Source organism: Macaca fascicularis, chromosome 6 (genome assembly GCF_037993035.2).
Source record: "Macaca fascicularis isolate 582-1 chromosome 6, T2T-MFA8v1.1".
Taxonomy (NCBI): Eukaryota; Metazoa; Chordata; class Mammalia; order Primates; family Cercopithecidae; genus Macaca; species Macaca fascicularis.
In genome coordinates, this window is record NC_088380.1 from 148,579,373 (window position 1) to 148,593,593 (window position 14,221).

Below are 14,221 nucleotides of genomic sequence, written 5' to 3' on the forward strand. Positions count from 1 at the left end.
TGGCCACGGCTTGGTGGTTCACGCTGGTAATCCCAGCACTTTGGGAGGCTGAGGTGGGTGGATCACTTGAGGTCAGGAGTTTGAGACCAGTCTAGGCAAAGTGGTGAAACCGCATTGCTACTAAAAATACAAAAATTAGCTGGGCATGGTGGCACACGTCTGTAGTCCCAGCTACTGGGGGGGGGGGTGGTGCTGAGGCAGGATAATTGCTTGAACTTGGAAGGCAGAGGTTGCAGTGAGCTGAGATTGTGCCACTGCCCTCCAGCCTGGGCGACAGAGCAAGACTTCTTCTCAAAAAAAAAAAAAAAAAAAAAAAGAAAGAGGCCGGGCGCGGTGGCTCAAGCCTGTAATCCCAGCACTTTGGGAGGCCGAGACGGGCGGATCATGAGGTCAGGAGATCGAGACCATCCTGGGTAACACAGTGAAACCCCATCTCTACTAAAAATACAAAAACTTAGCCGGGCGAGGTGGCAGGCGCCTATAGTCCCAGCTACTCGGGAGGCTGAGGCAGGAGAATGGCGTGAACCTGGGAGGCGGAACTTGCAGTGAGCTGAGATCCGGCCACTGCACTCCAGCCTGGGTGACAGAGCGAGACTCCGTCTCAAAAAAAAAAAAAAAAAAAAAAAGAAAAGAAAAGAAAGAAAACGAAGAAAAGAAAAAGGGTGGGGTTCCAGAAATAAAAGAGACTTTTTAAATGGTTATTTACCAAATTGTATGGAATCTAGCTAACCATGTAAAAAAAAAAAAAATCTGGATTACTAGCTTCCTTACCCCTAAATAAATTACTTGATCAGGTATGTCCATGTAAAAAAGAAACCATAAAAGCACTAAGGAAAATATAGCTAAGTATTTTTGTGATTTTGGGAGTGAAGAAGACCTTCCTAAGCCTAAAAAAGAAAAAGGAGGGATACATTTGACTACATTTTAAAAATGTGACCAGGCGCGGTGGCTCATGCCTGTTATCCCAGCACTTTGCAAGGCCGAGGCGGGTGGATCACTTGAGGTCAGGAGTTCGAGACCAGCCTGGCCAACATGGTGAAACCCTGTCTTTATTAAAAATACAAAAATCAGTCAGGCATTGTGGCACATGCCTGTAATCCCAGCCACTTGGGAGGCTCAGGCAGGAGAATTGCTTGAACCCAGGAGGTGGAGGTTGGTGTGAGCTGAGATTGTGCCACTGCACTCTAGCCTGGGTGACAGAGTGAGACTCTATCTCAAAAAAAAAAAAAAAAAAAAAAAGCGAAAAAACTTCAGTATGGCAAATAATGCTGCTGAGTAGACTGAAAGACAAAGGATAAGCTGTGAAAAATATTTGAAATCAACAAAGGGTAATATTCCTAATATATATATAAAGAATGCTTATAGATAAAAGACTAATTCTAAAAACATATAAATATGTGTGTGCATTCGATTAGCAAAGATTTTTCTTTCTTTTTTCTTTTCTTTCTTTCTTTTTTTTTTTTTTTTTTTTGAGATGGAGTCTCACTCTGTCACCCAGGCTAGAGTGCAGTGGCGCGATCTCGGCTCACTGCAAGCTCTGCCTCCCGGGTTCAAGGGATTCTCCTGCTTCAGCCTCCCAAGTAGCTGGAACTACAGGGGCATGCCACCACGCCCAGCTAATTTTAAAAACATTTTTAGTAGAGACAGAGTTTCACTGTGTTAGCCAGGATGGTCTCAATCTCCTGACCTCGTGATCCACCCTCCTTGGCCTCCCAAAGTGCTGGGATTACAGGCATGAGCCACCACGTCCGGCCCTTTTCTTTTCTTTAAAATAGAGACAGGGTCTATGTTATGCTGGCTCATCTCAAACTCCTGAGCTCAAATAATCCTCCCATGTTGGCCTCCCAAAGTGCTGGGATTATAGGCGTGAGCCACCACACTTGATCAGATTAGCAAAGACTTTTAAAAAATTGCCAATAAAGGCCGGGCGCGGTGGCTCAAGCCTGTAATCCCAGCACTTTGGGAGGCCGAGACGGGCGGATCACGAGGTCAGGAGATCGAGACCATCCTGGCTAACACGGTGAAACCCCGTCTCTACTAAAAAATACAAAAAACTGGCTGGGCGAGGTGGCGGGCGCCTGTAGTCCCAGCTGCTTGGGAGGCTGAGGCAGGAGAATGGTGTAAACCCGGGAGGCGGAGCTTGCAGTGAGCTGAGATCCGGCCACTGCACTCCAGCCTGGGCGACAGAGCCAGACTCCGTCTCAAAAAAAAAAAAAAAAAAAATTGCCAATAACCAACATTGGTAAGAGTGTGGAAAAATGAGTACTGGTGTGCCCTGATGGTGGGAATATTAATCAGTACAATCTCCCTGGAGAGCATGTTAGCAATGTAGATCAAGAATCTAAAAAAGGACTATATCTGAAAAACAGTAATTTCATTTATAGATATCCATTTTAAAGAAATCATCAAAGATGGACAAAAAAAGTTATATATAAGGAGGCCGGGTGCGGTGGTTCGTGCCTGTAATACCAGCACTTTGGGAGGCTGAGGTGGGCAGATGGTTTGAGCCCAGGAGTTTGAGACCAGCCTGGGCAACTTGGCAAAACCCCGTCTCTACTAAAAATGCAAAAAAATGAATCGGCTGTGGTGGTGTGCAGCTGTAGTCCCAGCTACTCAGCAGGCTGAGGTGGAAGGATCACCTGATGAGCCCAGGAAAGTCGGGGCTGCGGTAAGCTGTGGCTCACCACTCACTCCAAACTGGACCATGGGAGTGAGACTCTGTCTGTCTCAAAAAAACAAAAACAAAAAACCAAGAGTACTCTGGCCTTCTAAAAATAGTGCTTTTCAGGAGCACAGTGATTCCCAGGAACAGAAACTATCACCAAAGTGACCTCTAGTCTATGGCTGGGGGAAAGGAGGGTGGCAGAGAGTGAGCACAATAGAAATGGGCACATCTTTACCTTTCGTATTTAAACAAAATTTATTTACCTTCAAACTATATTCACTATATGTGGACAGCAAATGGAGTCTTTTAAACAGAGAAAGCTGCCAATGGAGTAAGAATTAAATATCTATTTACTGAATGAGTGAATACGTGAATAAAATAAAGATAACTGAAAACACCTCTAACATGACAAAGTGTTCAGTGGAGCTCAAGCATTGCATGGTACTGACAAGAAGCTAGCAAACACGTCTTATCTTAGAGTTGAGATCGACTCCAGGTTAACAAGGTACAGAATCAACTGGGAGAGACTCTCACGAGTGAACAGGCTCTTTTTCTTTGTCTCCTCAATTCTGCTGGCTTGCTTCAAACTCAATTTTAGCTCGTGTGAGCCCAGCCCAGCCTCAGGCCTGCTCTCTGCAATCATTCTAATATCATCTCAGCACACAAGGAGTTACCCACGGAAAGCCCACACCAGGAAAAACTTCCCCGGGTTTCTGTGGCTGGAAAATCTGTGTCACCAGAGGTATCGATAGAGAAGTCTCCCTTCCGCCCACTGCAATTTTGAAGAATCAAGGAACACAGGCAGAGACACATGATAGTTCCTGGTATCTGCAATTTATAAAATACATTGTCCCATTTCGCCGATCTTTAGGAGGTGAAAGACCAGGCCAAGATCCACACCCTTTTCCCTGAAGTCATTCTGCTTTAGAGAAAGCAATTTTTGCCAAAGCTAATATGAAGGGTCTTTCCTTCCTAGCAAGAGACACTACTGTCCCTTCCTGAAGAAGGAAGTCTAGTCTTCAGGTAAGAGGAAGGCATATTCTTAGGCAGCTCCTGGGTTGGAAGGAAGGAACAGTGAAATCTGTGTTTTGGAAGGGAGGAGGGAGTGACATTTTTAAGTTACAAGCCTCTTCTGGGAGAGCTGGGGACAGATCTATTTTTAGATATGTTCTCTGACACCCAGGAAGAACTCAAAAGGTAACCAAGCACTTGGCAGGTTTCCTGAAGAGAAAGTTGTTACGGGCTAGAGGGACTCTGTATGTTCTGAGGCACAAAGTTTGACTTCAATCTGATGCGGTGTGGCGCCCGCCCCACCTTTTAGCATAGTTTGGTTGCAGGATGACAAAATACTTGGGGGTGGCACAAACCCTCAAATCATGAAAGGCTAGGCCGCAGACTCACAGAGAGCTGGATGATGTGTGCCACCCCAAAGCCACTTCCTGGCTGCGTGATTATGGGCAAGTGACTTAACTCCTTCGAGCTCAGTTTCCTCATCTGTAAAATGAAGACTCAAACCAAATAAAGTCCTCTTAGCCCTAATCTTCTAACAACACACACACAGGCCAGGTGTAGTGACTCATGCCTGTAATCCTAGCACTTTGGGAGGCCCAGGCGGGTGGATCACCTAAGGTCAGGAGTTCAAGACCATCCTGGCCAACATCGTGAAACCCCGTGTCTACTAAAACTACAAAATTTAGCTGGGTGTGGTGGTGGACACCTGTAATCCTAGTTACTCAGGAGGCTGAGGCAGGAGAATCACTTGAACCCGAGAGGCGGAGGTTGCAGTGAGCCAAGATTGTGCCACTGCCCTCCAGCCTGGGTGACAGAGTGAGACTCCATCTCAAAAAAAATAATAAAACATAATAATAACACACACAAAATAATCTCCATATGACCTGTTCTTTCACTCATAGAATAGAGATAGAAAGACACTGCCTCATGTGTTTATTGTAATAAAAAAAGATGATAAATATAAATTGTTTGGCACAGTCCCTCACTTAAAGTAAGTACTCAAGTCATGTGTTATTCAAACAGCATTCTGGGGTCCATGATGTCAGAGGCCCCTTTGTTAGGGCATTGAACAATAAAAAATGTGCCTTACAACTTTTTATGGTGAAATACATCAAGGAGAATGTAAGCTGGTGTTCTGGAGCAGCTGTAAACTAATCTGGCCATGCTTGCTGATGGAGTGACACTGGCTCACTAAGTAAAGGCAAGAGGGTGTTTGGTGTGTCAAGAGCCAAAAACACAGCCTCCTTCAGCCATGAAGCAGGAGGCCTATTATTCTGTTAGAAATGGAAATCCAAGGTTTCATGGCCTGTTTTGTCATAAGGAACTTGGGGAAGGCCTCATTGCCAGGTGGTATCTTACCTTGTGTCCTGATCCTTTTTTTTTTTTTTTTTTTTTGAGGTGGAGTTTCGCTCTTGTTGCCCAGGCTGGAGTGCAGTGGCTCGATCTCGGCTCACTGCAACCTCTGCCTCCTGGGTTCAAGCGATTCTCCTGCCTCAGCCTCCTGAGTAGCTGGGATTACAGGCATGTGCCACCATGCCCAGCTAATTTTGTATTTTTAGTACAGACGGGGTTTCTCCATGTTGGTCAGACTGGTCTCGAACACCTGACCTCAGGTGATCCGCCTGCCTCAGCCTCCCAAAGTGCTGGGATTACAGGTGTGAGCCACTGCGCCCACCCACTTTGTACCCCGATTCTATCATAACAGTGCTTACTCCAGGGGAGGAAGTTGACACAGAAGGGGGCTTGTCTTTGCTGCTCTCTGTGGGCTTTAGTTACTGAAGATGTGACAAAGGACTGTGCCAACTTGGCGATAAGGTTAGACAGAAGTTATGAATAACTGGGCCAGGATTTCTATACTACTTTAAAAAACTCAGGCATGGTGCCTCATGCCTCTAATTCCAGCACTTTGGGAGGCCGAGGCAGGTGGATCACCTGAGGTCAGGAGGATCACCTGAGGTCAGGAGCTTGAGACCAGGCTGGCCAACATGATGAAACCCCTGTCTCTACTAAAAATACAAAAAATACAAAAATACAAAAAATCAGCCAGGCATTGTGGCTTACACCTGTAATCCCAGCTACTCCGGAGGCTGAGGCAGAATTGCTTGAACCTGGGAGGCAGAGGTTGCAGTGAGCCGAGACCGTGCCACTGCGCTTCCAGCCTGGGCAACAGAGCAAGACTCTATCTAAAAAAAAACAAAAACTCAGGTATTATTTTCTGGTCCTGGTGTAATCTTATTTAGAACTAGAGATTCTCTTGTACTTTGCCTGAGGCCTGCTGAGTCACCTGAACAAAGCTCCCTGAAGACTTGTAGTAACCAGCGTGCATGCCCACAAACTGCTGCAGAGTGCAAGCCAACACGGCTTCTTCCACTAAGGCCCCCGAGGGTCACTTCTCTTCTGCGTCATAATTAACGCATATTGCGTCTCCCCGACACACTGCAGAGCTCCTAGCTTTAGCATTTCCCGTGTGTAATTGTGTTTCTTCTGATACTCTCTAAATGCAGTGAGAAAACTACCATCCTAGGAAATGTGAGAAGCCCTTGACTTATCTTATGAATCAGTGTGGGAGCATGGAGAAGTGAAGCACCTTCTCTACTCACCTTGTTCTTTTTTCAAGGCACTTGGTTAAGACAACTTGTTGGAACATTGTGCCCAAAGATGAGACTTAATTTCCTTGTAGATGAACACGATGCTGTTCCTCATTTCTGGGCCACCGACAGCACTTGTAGGGGAGGAAAAAATAATTTTCCTTCCACCCTTCTAAGTTATCTGCTGGGGCTCCTGTAACAAAAGACAGATTAAAAAGAGAAAAAACAAACGGAAGTTTACTAACGTGTATCTTGGCTCATTCCTGTAATCTCAGCACTTTGGAAAGCCAAGGCAGGTAAATCACGTGAGTCCAGGAATTTGAAACCAGCCTAGGCAATGCAGCGAAACTCCATCTCTAAAAAAAAAAGAAGAGAAAGAAATATTAGAAAAACAAAACAGAAGTTTACTAACAGGTATATCTCATATAAACATGGGAGGTCAGGGAAATGAGTAACTCTCAGAGAAGTAGGTTAGAACTCAGGCTTAAATACCATCTTCAGCTAAGTCAATGAAAGAATTGTGTGGTGGAGGTAAATTATGAGAAGGAACCAGGAAATGTACAGTAAACAAGGATAAGCTTTGTCATGCAGATATAAGTTGGTGCCTTCTCCATTGATAAGAATTTCTTGTGATTTAGAATATCTCTCTCTTCCTAGTACAGGGAAAGACATCCCTACACATGGAGGTTTCCTTTATAAATGTAAATTTCCCTTTCAAATGGGAAACTTCTCTGTTTTCAGAGATTCTCCCATGTCTGCTATTTCCTAAAATAATCGGCTCAAAATAATCCTTATGCCAAAGAGGTATATTTTGGGGTGGCATATTCTGTTCTTTTACAATCCCTAAATATACAGTGAACACTAAGCCATTTGTCAGAGGAGGAATCACTCAATGATTTTATGGAGTCACTCTTGTAGGAGCCTAGGTTGTATATTACCCAATGCAGTGTGTGTGTGGTTGGGGAGAGGGTGTTGTTTGCATAGACTGCAATGTGATGGATACCCTGGAGTTGGGCAGTACACAATTTGCACAATCAGATGTGGCAGCCCATGTGGACTAACTATTGCATCACTCCTGGGAAGGGGAAATTCACAAACTTAAAGCATATATTCTGTTTAGGATGGAGGAGTCCGTTTTGGCATATTTGTAATTGAATGTTAGTGACAACTCTTGGAAGGAATTTCTCTATTGTTCTTGGTATCATCTCTTGTTTTATTTAGCTCTGGATCACTATCAATTGTATAACCAATCAGGTCTCCACTTTAATTGGATGCCAAGTTTACAGTACACTTGTAGTGTATAACTTCATTTTTGTGTTAACCTTATTCTTGGTGTTATTTTAATTCTATAAAGACCTGTGATGTGACAGGCTCTGTTCACATGGCAACAAAAGTGAACAAGGAGACAAAGTCTATTTTATGTTGCTACTCTTGTTTTGTTTTTTCTTTCTCATCTACTTCTAATCTGTGATTTCTTGCTATATGGTAACCTCCTAAATCCTTTCAGGATCAAGTGCATAAAATAAGTGGATATTATAAATATATATGCACCTAAAAATAGAGCAACAAAACACACAAAGCAAAACTGACACAATTGAAGGGACAAATAGACAATCAACAGCAACAGTTGGAGACTTCAACAACCCACTTTCAAAAACGGTGGGAACAACTAAGTAGAAGATCAATAAAAAGACAGAAGTCTTTTTTTTTTTTTTTGAGACAGAGTCTCGCTCTGTCACCCAGGCTGGAGTGCAGTGGCACGATCTCGGCTCACTGCAACCTCTGCCTCCCGGGTTCAAGCAATTCTTCTGTCTCAGCTTCCCGAGCAGCTGGGACTACACATGCGTGCCACCATACTCGGCTAATTTTTGTGTTTTTAGTAGAGACGATGTTTCACCATTCTGGCCAGGCTAGTCTCAAACTCTTGACCTCATGATCTGCCCGCCTCAGACTCCCAAGGAAATAGAAGTCTTAAACCATACTATAAGCCAGCTAAAGCTAATAGATATCTATAGAACTGTTGGGGCTCAGAAAATAATACACCAAAGTATGGCATATTATTTGAATACTGAGCACTTTGAATTAAAGGAAATCGAAAGCCTTAGAAGCAACCTCAGAATCAGGGTCTCTCTGACCTTCTCTTGTTTCTCCCCACAAGGGTGGGGACAGGCTCTCTCTGAAGGTCCCTTATCTCACTGAAGGAAGTTCTTTCAAAAGAAACACAATTGCCTTCAATCCACTGTTTAAAATCTCTTTGCCTGCCGGGCACAATGGCTTATGCCTGTAATCCCAGCACTTTGGAAGGCTGAGGTGGGTGGATCACTTGAGGTCAGGAGTTCAAGACCAGCCTGCCAACATGGCAAAACCCCATCTCTACTAATAATACAAAAATTCACCAGGCATGGTGTTGGGTGCCTGTAATCCCAGCTACTCGGGAGGCTGAGGCATAAGAATCACTTGAACTCGGGAGGCAGAGGTTGCAGTGAGCCAAGATCATGCCACTGCACTCCAGCAGTGGGTGACAGAGTGAAACTGTGTCTCAAAAAAATAAAAATAAAAATAAATAAATAAAATCTCATTGCCTAGAGAAGATTAATCAGGAAAAAGAAACAAAAGGTTGTCACTACACCCACCCAAGCAGACTTTTCATATTGCCTGAGAGAACTTATTTGCATACTAAGACAATCTTTGTATTGCAGTTCTGCTCCCTCACCTTCCCATAACTTGTCACCACCTTCCCCAGAACTCAGAGGACCTTTGTCCCAGGCTATTGTCTGTTCTTTGGGCCCATCTATCTCCCCTAAAAATTACTTATTCTTTGTATTAGTCCATTTTCACACTGCTATAAAGAATTGCCCATGACTGGGTACTTTGTAAAAGAAAGAGGCTTAATTGACACACAGTTCAGTATAGTTGGGAAGGCCTCAGGAAACTTACAATCGTGGCATGGCGGCAAAGGGGAAGCAAGGCAATGCTTCTCCACAAGGCAGCAGGAAGGAGAAGTGCTGAGTGAAGGGGGAAGAACCCCTTATAAAACCATCAGATGTCACGAGATCTCATTCACTGTCATGAGAACAGCCTGGGGGAAACTGCCCCCAGGATTCAATTACCTCCACTTGGTCTCTCCCTTGACACGTGGGGATTAGAATTCAAGATGAGATTTGGGTGGGGACACAAAACCTAACCATATCACTCTTCCTCTAAAATTGCATCTATCTCCCTTGTGAAGAGGGTATTTAAACTTCATCTGTCAGGTCCTTCTTTGGGTTTCATACTTGGTGTGACTCCCATTGGCTTGCAAGTTAATAGCCTCTTCTCCTGTTAATCTGTCTTTTGTCTGTTTATTTATTTCTTTCTTTCTTTTTTTTTTTTTTTTTTGAGACGGAGTCTGGCTCTGTCGCCCGGGCTGGAGTGCAGTGGCCGGATCTCAGCTCACTGCAAGCTCCGCCTCCCGGGTTTACGCCATTCTCCTGCCTCAGCCTCCCGAGTAGCTGGGACTACAGGCGCCTGCCACCTCGCCCGGCTAGTTTTTTGTATTTTTTAGTAGAGACGGGGTTTCACCGTGTTAGCCAGGATGGTCTCGATCTCCTGACCTCATGATCCGCCCGTCTCGGCCTCCCAAAGTGCTGGGATTACAGGCTTGAGCCACCGCGCCCGGCTTGTCTGTTTATTTCAACAGACTCAATTATTGAACCCTCAGAGGGAAAGTTTAAACTTCCCTAACAAACACTCCACCCAACAATAGCAGAATATATATTCTTCTCTAGTGTATGTGGAACATTCTCCAGGGTAGACCTGATATTCTAGGCAATAAAGCAAATGTCAATACATTTAAAAGGATTGAAATAATGCAAAGTATGTTCTCCAAATACAATGGGATAAAATTAGAAATAAATAACAGAAATTTGGGGGATTTGCAGATATATGGAAATCAAACCACACTCTTAAATAGCCAATGGGTAAAAGAAGATATCACAAGAGAAATTAGAGACTACTTTAGGCCAGGCATGGTGGCTCATGCCTGTAATCCCAGCACTTTGGGAGGCCAAGGTGGGTGGATCACTTGAGGTCAGGAGTTCAAGACCAGCCTGGCCAACATGGTGAAACTCCTTCTCTACTAAAATACAAAAATTAGCTGGGCGTGGTGGTGCACACCTGCAATCCCAGCTACTCAGGAGGCTGAGGTGGGAGAATCATTTGAACCTGGGAGGCAGAGGTTACCGTGAGCCAATATTGCACCACGGCACTGCAGCCTGGGTGACAGAGCGAGACTCCCTCTCAAAAAAAAAAAAAAAAAAAAAAAAAAGAAAAAGAAAAAGAAAATACTTTGAGATGAAATTAGCTAAAGATACAACATACATGGCTGGGCACAGTGGCTCATGCCTGTAATCCCAGTACTTTGGGAGGCCAAGGCGGGTGGATCGCTTGAGGTCAGGAGTTTGATACCAGCCTGACCAACATGATGAAACTCCATCTCTACTAAAAATACAAAAACTAGCCAGGTGTGATGACACATGCCTATAATCCCAGCTATTTGGGAGGCTGAGACAGGAAAATCACTTGAACGCAAGAGGCGGAGGTTGCGGTGCGCCAAGATCGTGCCAGCAGACTGGGTGACAGAGCAAGACTCTGCCTCACACGAAAAAAGAAAGATACAACATACTGAAGCTTACACATATGTAGCTAGAATACATAAATAACCACTTTCAGCATTTCTTCATTTCATTTTGTAGAAGAAATGAGAGACCATTTTTTAGATAGTTTCAGGTTCTAGGCATAAAGTCACAGTGTTTATCTATAGTGGTGGTAAATTAATGTTTGCTGAATAAATGAATCTGTGGAATTCCAGTGGCAAGAAGGTAAACCAAGGAATCAGGAGTCCCATGTTGGATTCTTATTTGATGAACCCCTTTCCTCTGACTCACCTTTTCTTTTCTTTTTTTCGAGACGGTGTCTTGCTCTATCCCCCAGGCTGGAGGGCAGTGGCGTGATCTTGGCTCACTGCAACCCTTGCCTCCCAGGTTCAAGCAATTCTCCTGCCTCAGCCTCCCGAGTAGCTGGGATTGCAGGCTTGTGCCACCACACCCAGTTAATTTTTGTATTTTTAGTAGAGACAGGGTTTCGTCATGTTGGCCAGGCTGGTCTGGAACTCCTGGCCTCAGGTGATCCGCCCGCTTTGGCCTCCCAAAGTGTTGGGATTACAGGTGTGAGCCAAAGCATCCGGCCTCTGACTCACTTTTTCATAAAAGCCACTTACCTGTTTATATTTTAGGATCTTTTGTAAATTCTTATCTTCCTCTCTCTTTCCTTTCCCTTTCCAGTAGGTGTTCTGCATTGGTTTCTGGTTTTAAACTCTCTACTTAATCTCTTAGCATATAACTTCTTTGGTCTTGCTACTAAACTAAGGGTTGGCAAACTACTGCCCAGGAGCCAAGTCCAGCCTACAGTTGACCTGAGAGTTGAGAAGAGTTTTTACTTTTTTTTTTTTTTTTATTCTATTGTGTAGAGCTGGTGTGCAGTGACGTGATCACAACTCACTGCAGCCTCGAACTCCTGTGTTCAAGTGATCCCACTGCCTCAACCTCCTGAGTAGCTGGGACCACAGGTGTTTGCTACCATGTTTGGCTAATGGCTAATTTTTTTTTTTCTTTTTTTTTTTTTGGAGAGAGATAGTTTTGCTATATTGCCCAGGCTAGTCTCAATCTCCTTGCCTCAAGTGATCCTCTGGTCTCGGCCTCTCAAAGTACTGGGATTACGGGCATAAGCCACTGTGCCTGGCCAGTTTTTACTTTTTTTTTTAGACAGAGTCTCACTCTGTTGGCAGGCTGCAGTGCAGTGGCACGATCTCAGCTCACTGCAACCTCTGCCTCCTGGGTTCAAGCAATTCTCCTGCCTCAGCCTCTGAACAGCTGGGACTACAGGCTTGTGCCATCACACCAGCTAATTTTTGTAATTTTAGTAGAGACGGGGTTTCACCATATTTGCCAGGATGGTCTTGATCTCTTGACCTCATGATCTGCCCACCCCTACCTCCCAAAGTGCTGGGATTACAGGTGTGAGCCACCGTGCCCAGCCCAGTTTTAAAATTGTTAATTAATTGGAAAAAAAAAATCAAAGGAAGAATACTATTTCATGACACATATGTTGAGGCTGGGCACGGTGGCTTACGCCTGTAATCCCAGCACTTTGGGGGACTGAGGTGGGCAGATTGCTTGAGGTCAGGAGTTCGAGACTAGCCTGGCCAACATAGCAAAACCCTGTCTCTACTAAAAATACAAAAATTAGCTGGGCGTGGTGGCAGGTGCCTGTAATCCCAGCTACTCTGGAGGCTAAGGCAGGAAAATTGCTTGAACCCAGGAGGTGAAGATTGTGGTGAGCCAAGAAAGTGCCACTGCACTCCATCCAGCCTGGGTGACAAAGTGAGACTCCATCTCAAAAATAAAAAAATAAAAAATAAAAAATCATGTGTAATTCACATTTCAATGATATAAATAAGATTTTATTGGAACACAGTCATGCCAGTTTGGCATTGTTTATGACTGTGTTCACAATACAATGGCGAAGTGGAGTAGCTACAACAGAGCTTATGGTCCACAAAGACTGAAATATTTCTATCTATTCCTTAATATTAAAAGTTTGCTAAGTTCTAAGCTTTTGCTCTAAGTTCTATGCTTTTGTACAATTATACTCATGACTTTGTGAAAGTTGTAAGAATCAAAATGGAGTCGCTTATGCCATAGCCCAACAAATAGGAGTCGGGAGGCCATAAAGGAGGGGCTCTCATGCACACATGTCTATGTTAAAATCTATTTTTAAATTACACTTCCTGAAAACCACAACCTTGAACAAGGCCACTACAACCTTACACACAGAATACTACAAGGACATCTGCCTAGCAACTCTCTGTTCAGCCTTGGAGTGATGCCACCCTTGTTATTGATCCTAGTAGCCAAGGTTAATAGTTTCAAAACAACTTATGTAACCTTGCTCATTTTGCCTTTAAAAACTTTGCCTTCCTTTCCCTCTCTGGGTACATCCATGGCCCTTCATGAGGTGCACACATATCCCATATTGCAATCTTGAGGATTCCCAAATAAACTCATTGTCTTTGGAGAATCTCTCTGTTGTTATTTTAGGTTGACAACTTTCTCTCTTCCCATGACAGTAAAGCCCTTTTCTTTCTTTCTGGTTTTTTTTTTTTTTTTTTTTTTAGATGAAGTTTCACCCTTGTTGCCCAGGCTGGAGTGCAATGGCGCGATCTCGGCTCACTGCAACCTCTACCTCTCGGGTTCAAGCAATTCTCCTGCTTTAGCCTCCCGAGTAGCTGGGATTACAGGCACGTGCCACCATGCCTGGCTAATTTTTTTTTGTAGTTTTAATACAGATAGGATTTCTCCATGTTGGTCAGGCTGGTCTTGAACTCCTAACTTCATGTGATCCTCCTGCCTCGGCCTCCCAAAGTGCTGGGATTACAGGTGTGAGCCACTGCTCCTGGCCAACAAAGCCCTTTTCTCATTCAAAACCCTTTCTTCCCAATCCTTACCTGATTATCCCAGCTGGCCACATAATCCTCTTCACTATCTCTCAGCATTAGTTAATACAGCTCAACACAGTTGTAATTAACTTATAAGTTTTATATTTTATAAATATCTTGAATACTTGTTTACTATCATCTCTGTTTCATCATGAAGACTCCAAAGATTAGAACTTTCTATCTCCTGTCTATTTATATCCGGTATTTCTCTCCACACCCAAAGCAGTGCTCACGTTTTGGAGTCAGACATATCCCAGTTTGTGTTTCAACTCCACCACTCACAAAGCTGAGTAGGTTATGTGAATTTCCTGAGTCTCTTCATCTGCAGAATGGGTTTGTTATGAAGATTAAGCAGATGATGTACCATCGGGTCCAAGATTCTGGAAGTGCTCCATAACAGTAGTAATTATCAGTGCATAATTT